Raw genomic sequence first — 9,649 nt, 5'->3', positions numbered from 1 at the left:
GTTAAATTTGGTTTGTTGGTTTTGTGTGCGTTTTGTGTGTTATGTTTATTTAAGAGAGAATTTGAAGAACTTGTGATTAGAAACACTTTAGGAATTAATATGTTTGTTGTTGTTGTTGGTTTTTTCATTCATAATTGGTTTCCCAGTTTCTTATTTTATATTCGTCTTTGCTTGGCGCCTTAGTGAACTTCTTTTCTGGCTAGTCAAGCTCTTTATACAATAAAATTGAACTGGTTAACAAAACGAACGAACGAACGAACGAGCGAACGCATTGAACGTGGAAACTATGGAAACAAATGCGATTATGTTTTAGAATAGCTAGTTTAGAATTGTTGACTAAATTGCAAAGTTGAATTTCGAATTTTGAATTTTGTGCAAATGTTTAAAGAACTTTTTACTATGATTCGGATTATGATGTGCAACACGCAAGCATTCGCAATTATTTAAAACGAACACAATACTCTAATATCTTATACTCTGTTCAAAAAGTTAATTTGCTTGCCCTACATTAATGCAAGCAATTCGCATTGCTTGACGCGTTAAAATTCACAACAAGTTATGACATCGAACAACTGAAGTCGATAGCCAAATCGGACCGAAGAACTTTCAAATATCTATACAAGTATTTTAGTTGGGAAGTAGTTAGTTTTATACTAAGAAAAGATGAACACTTGTTTTAGTTTCTGACAATGTTATGACAATATTTTCAGTACTCTGAAAATGTATTTTTATCCAATTTCGATAAATAGATTCAACTTTAACATTTAATGTTAAATGAAGATTGAATTCCACCCATTTGCAGCTGTTTTAACATCTTGAACCGAGTATCAGGCAGTCGAAAGATGTTCCGACTTCAAAGTAATTTTGAATATGATTTGGTTTTAAGCTTGTACCGAGGAATGTGGGAAGTGGCATGCCTTTGGTGTTGTCTTTGCTGTAGGAGGTTCTATGGAACGGTCGGTAGTTGGTTGCAAGCAGGGCTGGGAGTTATTTACATGTTGCCGCCCAAAACAGGCCCAATATTAAGCCAATTCGAGACTTTTGCAAGCAACTTTTTAACTACAGTTTATGTGTACGGTTGGCATATGGTAATGAATGGTTAAATTTCTGAACAGATACCATAGCATAACTGTGTCCAGCTTATAGCAATTTTTTGAGGCTTGGACTTTGCATAATTGCAAAGGCATTTTCAATTTTCCAACAGTTGACCAAAGTTGTGTAAAGGAAGAAGTGAATAAACAAGTTGAAGAAATATTCGTAATGTGTTCGCATACAAGGAAGACAGCTTGAACGAGGGCAGGTGGGGGGAACGACAAAAAACAAATAAAAAACAAAAAAACAAGAGAACACGAAAAGTGGTTAGCTCGATTATGGCTTTTGTTGTTGCAGGAAAGGTATGCAAAACAAAATGTTGCTCAACAAATTTTGAAAAAATAAATAAAATAAAAAACAAGAATTTGGTTTGTCAGTCAACTAACCAAAGTGGCAAACATGTAACTTGGAATATGACACAAAATACTGCCACTAGTTGGCCAACAACTTTGGGAGTAAAATTCGTAATCGGGTTGAATGTTTCGGGGGTAGCAACATGGAGTAGGGTGTGTGCGAATGGGCCACTACGCTAGTAGTTAACAGTATTTATTGATAGTGAGAACGAGAACAAGAACGAGAACTAGTATTATGCATATGGGCATTTCCACAGACAGCATGAACAGAATACAAAAAAAAATAAATAAAATAGCAAAACGGATTTTCCCAAATTGATTGTTTGATTGATTTTCATTTGTATGGTATTAAATGAAATTGGAAAATTGAATTTTCTTTTAAATTCCTTTCGACTCGTCTCACTTAACACATTATGACTTGCACGAAAGAAGCAATTTAGGCTGCACAATTTTTAAAATAAGTAAAATTATTTGCAGATTCAAAATTACTTCTGTATTAGAACCAGCGACCTCACGCTTGCTAGTTCGACTCTGCTTACACCTTGTTGCCCTGCATATGATAAAGTAAAAGAAAGAAGCCATAAAAAAGAAAGTTAAATTTTGCGAACACCCCTCTTTAGCTTGATTTTAGAGAGGTACCTACATAATTAGAACCAGCGACCTCTCGCTTGCTAGTTTGACTCTCCTAAATTTAGTACTTATCAAGTTCCCTACACCTTGTTGCCCTGCATTTTATAAAGTAAAAGAAAGAAACCATAAAAAAAGAAAGTTAAATTTTGCGAACACTCCTCTTTAGCTTGATTTTAGAGAGCTACCTACATAATTAGAACCAGCGACCTCACGCTTGCTAGTTCGACTCTCTTAAATTTATTGCCTATTAAGGTCTTAACACATTGTTGCCCTGCATTCAATTTTTATTTTATATAAAAGCAAATATTTAAAAAAGAATCTTTAGCTTGATTTTAGAGCTACCTACATAATTAGAACCAGCGCTCTCTCGCTTGCTACCTCTACTCTTTTAAATTTATTGCCTATTAAGGTCTTAACACATTGTTGCCCTACATTCAATTTTTATTTTATATACAAAATGTTTTAAAAAAAATCCTACCTACATAATTAGAACCAGCAACCTTTCGTAAGCCCTTGCTACCTTGCTGTACAGCATACAAAAAATAAAGTTTAATTTTGCGTTTTTATGAATACGAACTGAAAACTCCTCCTCCTTGGCATGATTTTATACAAGACAATTTAACCAAGGTATAAAATATGTAGAACATGTCTCTGTGTTTCTTCGCAATAAAGTCGCTGGAGTGTCACGTGCGTGACAAACCAGGAAATGCCCATATGCATGTATGTATCTATGTATCTAGATATGTGCTAGGTATAACTGTAAAGAGTCGCTCACATTTTACAAATGAAAACGTTGAAGACATTTTGAGAAGCGTCATCAAATAACGCGCTGTCTCCGTTGCAACTGCTTCAAGTTAAGTTGAGTTGAGGCCAGGCGAGGCGGGGCGGGGCGAGGCGAGGCGTGGCAAGGCTCAAGCCAGAGTTGAGTGCCGTGCTTGCTTGATTTGGTGGTTCTTATGGCTAGCTAGCTAGTTGTTGCTTAGTATTGGTGATGGTGGTGGTTCTGGTGGTGGTGTTGTTGGTGTTGGTGATGAGCGGTAAGCGGTTGCGTTAGCGGTGTGCGGTGAGCGGTGAGCGGTGGCGGGTGCAACATTAGCGAATCATATGCATTTGCAACTATTTGTTTTTTGTATTTATATATATGGTTTATTGTTTTTATTATGGCGCGTTATCATTGGTTCATTTGTGCATTTGATGCTGGCTTGATTGCGACAGCTGTTGTCAGTCATGTGCATGTCATGCAAATCGTTGCGTACCAGAACCCTAACAATTATCAAATTCGTTCGCATTGCATTGCAGTTTGCGGCGATTTTGCGTATAACGGCACTAGCACTAAGTGTTCCGTTAGTGATTGCCTTTAATCAATTGATTTGCCAAGCATTTGCAAACTCTTTAGCTTAACTTTATGCGCATCGAGCACGCGATGCCCAGTTCGAAGCAAAAGTTTAAACAAAAAAAGCAGAGAACAAAAAAAAAACACCCGAGAGAGTGCCAATGACACCAAGTTTCGGTTTGTTGTTGTATGGCTGCCCTGCAGCCCCTGTAGCTGGCTCTAGCTGGGGCGGATTGGAGGGCGCGTGCGATGACGTCGACGGCGGCAAGTGGTTGAAGTTGAAGGCGCAACGTGGCGAAAAATATAAATAAATGAGAAGAACGAGAAACGAAAGCACCAAACGAAAAAAAAAAAAAAAAAAAACCACCCTCCGCATGACACCGGACGATTTGGGGGCGGCAGGAACAAGCGCTGACTCAGAGACTGCGACTGCGACTGCGACTTCGACTCCGGCAGCGACTGAGACTGAGACTGAGACTGACTTGGAATTACGGTTCAATAAACGGTGCTTAGCCAGCTGCACAAAAAAATTAACCAATAGCAATAATGAACCATAGGCAGTTAGCGGTAAACGAAGCGACCATAACGAATAACGGAAAATCTGCGACCCACAGTGGCTCGAGATTGAGTTTCTCATTGTCTTTGTTCAGTTTCTTAGTCTTTGGCCCCAGTGTGCAGGCCATGTCGCACGCCATTCATGATTTTATTTCGGCGCCTTTGGATGCTGTCACTCGATCGAATGGCGAAGAGACAACAACAGCAAAATAACAAATACAACAACAACATCAGCAAGCATGTCCATCGACATTATGCATGTTTGTTGTGTCTTTGGCTGTTCAGCTGCTTGACGACTTTGGCTTGAATCACAGCCTTTTGTCCTTGTCTTTGCTTGGCTCAACTTTATCTTTACTTTTGCTTTTGAGGGCGCGAGTGTCTGTGTGTGTGTGTGTGCGCGTGTTTTCTTTTTCTTTTTACCATGCGCTTTATTGTTCAGCTTGAGTTTGTAAATTTACACCGTGCTGGCTGTTGTTGTTGTTGCAGCGCGCGCTCCACACGCACACACACACACGCACATACATGCACTCGCAACACACATTGATACGCACATACACAGAGAGACAAAACACTGAAAAAAATAATTTTTATTTGCGCACTGTTAGAAGGCAATTTAAGGACTTTTCAGCTAGGCGTTCGAGTCGGGACTAAACCTGCAGGCGACATGCCAATTGGATTTCGATTTCTTTCGCTGCTGCCGATTCCGATTACGACGCGAGAGTGCAAGAGTGCGAGCATTGTCACAATATTACGAGAGAGCATGCGAGAGCGACGCTGCCAGCTGTGCATTTATGCTCTGCTTGTGTTTCTTGTTCTTGCCGCGCAAAGCAAGGCGCTAAAATTGAATTGGGTTGCTGGAAAATTAAGCGGCAACTGGGCGGCAGTGAAAAGTCATTAAAGTGACTTGAAATTTGTATTTAATTGTTTCTCTAATTGACTAAAGAACATAATGCTTAAACTTGCTAAGCATGTTATAACACATTAAATGCTGAGTTGTTAATGGCACGACAACTGCGCAGCTGCTTTCATTTGCATTGGAAAGCTTGAAAACATGTGACAAAACCAATTTGAAGCTGGCAACGTCGCTCAGCGAAACTGAGAGCGAGTCAACAAATTTTATTTCCGCAATATTTTGACATTTCAATGAAAGAGAGAGAGAGCGACGAGCAGAGCGCTAACGATTTAGTCAAAATAATAAATTTTTAAATGCGAATACGCGCTCGTATCTGTGTGTGCGTGTGTGTGTGTGTGAGTTGGCGTGCGTACGTGTTTAACTGTAAGTACTAGGCAGAAAGTACGAGTTCGAGTCCGAGTCCGAGTATCTCGTATCTGAGTCAAAGACATGTTGCTACGACGCGTCGCAACGTCGCCCCCGCTGACAACGACTGTGTTTTGCGTGAAGCGTGCGTGCGTGCATGCGTGCGTGTGTTTGTGTGTGTGTGCGTAACATTGAGCTGTGTGTGTCCAAGATATTGAAGCATATACTTATGGGCCTGCATTTGTTTAATTAAATTGACTCTGCTCTCTTACTAAAGTCGCAAAACCAAAGGGCCTGGCAAGCAGCATGGAAATCAAAGCCTCAGTAAACTGTCAATTGCCAATAAGCGAGCACTTTATATAATAAGTACGCTCCACATTGTCCACATTGTCAATACATTAACACACACTCGCAAGAACTCACACACAGGCCGCACACACACACACACACACAACCACACATGCACGCTGGCGAACACGCGCGCGTTTCCGAATAGAACAGAGCGGGGAAATTTGATTTGATGTCAAGAATGTTAACACGTTTTACACCAAAATGTACAAAAACAAGAAAAAAACCAAAAAAAAAAAAAAAAATAACAACAATGAAGCAGATAAATACGCGATATTTTATCTGGCTAAGCAAACACGTTTTTACAGTTTCTGTTCAAATATTTTGAAAATACTTTGTCGTGTTTGAGAAATACCGTTTTGGGGATTTATGTACGCTGTACAGTGCACCAAATGCAGAGTACGCACTGAAACTGAAATTGAAACTGAAGTCATGCCTTTGACATTTGCAGCGCTTAACCTTAAAACGACGAACACACGATGACAATATCAGAGAGCGCCACAGACCGAGAGAGAGTCGAAGAGAGCCGCAGCGCTGGCGCATGCGCCAAAGATATCATTGCCAACCCTCATAGCAGGCTTCGCGCAGTCATAGTTATGTGGCGGAAATGCACAATGCGCCCACTAGGTGGCGCAACATTTGACTAAACTATGCTGAGCTTTTGAAGCTGCAAGAGCTTTCATCGAATAGTTCTTGTCCTAGTGCAGCTTTGGATGAGAATGCAACTTAAGGGCGCAAAGCTCGTCGTGCCAAATCAACACAAAGCTTGCTGCTTTTCCATCGAGCTCACCTTTGCACCAATCCGCTGAACTGTTAACTTTTAAGATTTGAGCAAAGAAATACTTGCCTGAATCTAATACTATTAAGCACCAGAAAGCTTTTACAAACTAAGCAAGTAAGCATGTTGCAGTCGTATGTGACCGACTGCGCAATACTCTGTTCGAACTGTAAAAGTAGTCGAAAAAAGTCTTCTGGATTATTGATAGGTCGCTTTAAGGCTAAAACTGAATGTCATTGAGTAAACTTTATGAAATATTGGTTTTACGATATGTTTGGGAGAGAGAGAGAGCGGGCATATATATAAATATACATATATTATGGCGGTTAACATAACTTTATATGCTGCAAAAATATTCCAAATATATAACTAGACGTTTTCGGTGTCCTTTTTGGGAACGTTGCTTTTGATAGGATATTTTAGATTTATCTGTCTATGTTTTTTTTCTTTCCAATATTTGTACTATCAAGAGCTTTCTCCTTTTAAATATGCATTAGATTAGTTATCGGGTATCTGGTATTCTCACATTCCGATAAATACATTTATCGATTATAAATAATATCCTTTGTCTGGCTTTGTTTTTAAGCTTTTACTTATGCTATCAAGGGATTTCTCTGCGAAAACATTTATTCGGTATGTTAATGTTAATTATAGTTATCTTTAATATATTATAATAATTTGTTACTCTTTGACTTCGTCTTTTAAAGCTTAACCGTAAACTTGCAAATGCAACGAGTAAATTTCAACGAGTGTAAAAGTCGAGTACCCAAACACGCACACGCGCACACTCACACACACACACACACAGAGAGAAAGAGAGACGCACATTCTGGCTCGCACACATTTTGTTTTCACAACATTTTCCCACACTCACGCACACACACCAACACGTATTGGTACGCGTGGCACAAGGAATTTGAATTTTCCAACCCCCAGCGCACAGAGAAAAAAAGCATTGCATACGTTCTGGGGCGCCGAAAGTAACGAGCGGCCGTTAGAGTTGCGAATTGCGAGCAGGAGCAGGCGCAAAAGAGCGAAGCAGCCGCCCAACCACCCCACCGCCCACAGGCGAGGACAACGAAGACGACAGAGAGTTGCCCGCTGCCCGCTGCCCACACAGACGCCGGCAGAACAACCACCCGCACACACTCTAGCGACAGCATCGACCCACCCAGCGACAGGGAAGGTATCGCAAAGCACAACAAACCGTAAAGCATTCGCGCCGCCTCGCAGTCACAGTCGCTGTTGACGGCGACGCTGACGTTGACGCCGACGCCAAACGCCAACGTCAGCAGTCCGTGTCCTTTGGTATGACAGGATATGGACTGTGGGCCGTGGGCCGTGGGCCGTGGGCCGTGGGCCGTGTGCGGCGGGCCATGCGCCGCGGCAGCGGAATGCCGATGCGCGGGGGCCAGTGGGACGCAGCGGGGGCCAGTGGGACGCAGCGGGGGCGCAGCGTCAACTGCTTCGCTTCCCAGCAGCTTTACCACTACATAAACAAAAATTCGATTTATGACCAGTGTGGACGGGGTGGACACGAGTGCGTCTCCGGCTGACTCTTGTTTTCGGCATAGACCTTTTGGGGGTGGCGCCATCGGGTTGTGCCTGCCTCACCCACCACCCACCAACCACCACCCCCCACCTCCTGCGCGCTCGATGTGCCTGTGCCTTGCTGCTAACAGCGACAGCAACGGCGGCCGTCGTGGCAATAACGTCAACGATAACGTGGACACGGAGGCGTTGGCGGGGGCGGAGGCGGGGGCGGGGGCGAGCACGAAGGCGGCAACATAGTACATGGCGCAGATGACGATGTGTGGCGATGTCAGGCGGCAAAATGCATGCACTGAGCGAAATATCACAATGAAATGAGACTTCAAGGCACGGAATTTAAAGCAGATCAGGAGCAACTGAATCCAGGCCTGAACTGAATCATTTAAACTCTAATAAAAAGAATTATTTATATTTTTTCGAATTTTTCTATTGGAAATTGTAAAAAGTATGGAAATTTAAAGAAAAATCGGTTGGAAAACTTGATTCTCAAATCGAACCTTAAGAATCTCGAGCCACACAATTCTGTGGCAATCCTTTTCCTAGACAGCATTCAATATAATTTTTAATCTGGAACTAGAAAACGATGAGAAAAACTACGAAAAAATGCTGAAGATTTAAAATATTTGATTAAGACTTTATCTTCAAAACTGTGTATGATATAGATAATACTTAAATTTGAATATCTAGCATACGCGTAGTATAACAACTTTCAAGCCTGAATGTTATCGATATCGTAGCTCCGATAGTTTTTGAATGTTGCCTAACTGCTTTTTATTTTGATCTGGCAACCTTTTTCTCGCAGTGTAATCAACAATGTCCTCGTCCTCGCAGTCAGCGTTCTCGTCGTTGTCGTCGTCATCTCAATTCGCGTGTATAAGCCCCCGCCCCTCTTCCTTCACAACACACACACACACATACAGGCATACAGACGTACAAGGGCCTTCGGTCGCGCTGTGCACGGGCTCTCCATATAGACGACGGAACGGCGCGACTTGGCTGAGCTTTTGGTTTGCGAGAGTCTGCTTGCATGCGCGTGTGTGTGTGTATGCATGTATGCGTGTGTGTGTGTGTATTTGTGTGTCTTTGTGGCGTTTTGGCGGCGTCGCTCGCAGAAACTTTTTCGCACTCCAACACAGGCTCACACGCGCAAGCACACACACACAGACACACAAACACACACACACACACACAGCAAGCGCATGCAGGCACACACATAGATATGGAGAAATGGCTGGCGCTGCGACAGCGACGCGGCTGCGGCGGCGACGGCGACGACGACGGCGACGGCGACGACAACGATGGCTGCGACGAGGACATACACATAAATAAAAAGTCCTTCATTCCGACGCGACCAGCGAGTAACGGCATATGAGCGCTGCGGAGAAAACGCTCGAAACAGGCAAAAACGGCGGATTACCAAACAACAGAAAGAGCCTAAAAATAAATAAATATAAAAACAACTACAACAACAGTTCAACAACAACAATTACAAAAAAAAAAAAAAAAACAGCTAACATTTGTAACTATTATTTATTTTTTTAAGAAATTCTTTTGGAGTGCGTGCAAAATCAAGTGAAAAGTGAAAAGTGAACAAAAAACAACAAAAAAAAAATCAAATCAAAGCGAAGCGAAGAAAACGCAGTAAGCAAATGACAAAAAGTGCAGCGACGGCGAAGGCGAGGCGTCTAGCACCCGCCCCCCGCAGCCCCCGCAGCCCAGCTCAATGAGCGAACACACTGGCAAGCACTGGC

Source organism: Drosophila novamexicana, unplaced genomic scaffold (genome assembly GCF_003285875.2).
Source record: "Drosophila novamexicana strain 15010-1031.04,08,12 unplaced genomic scaffold, DnovRS2.1 tig00000960-arrow-arrow-pilon, whole genome shotgun sequence".
NCBI classification, from domain to species: Eukaryota; Metazoa; Arthropoda; class Insecta; order Diptera; family Drosophilidae; genus Drosophila; species Drosophila novamexicana.
The sequence above is the reverse complement of the archived record's forward strand: the minus strand, read 5'-3'. Positions refer to the sequence as shown.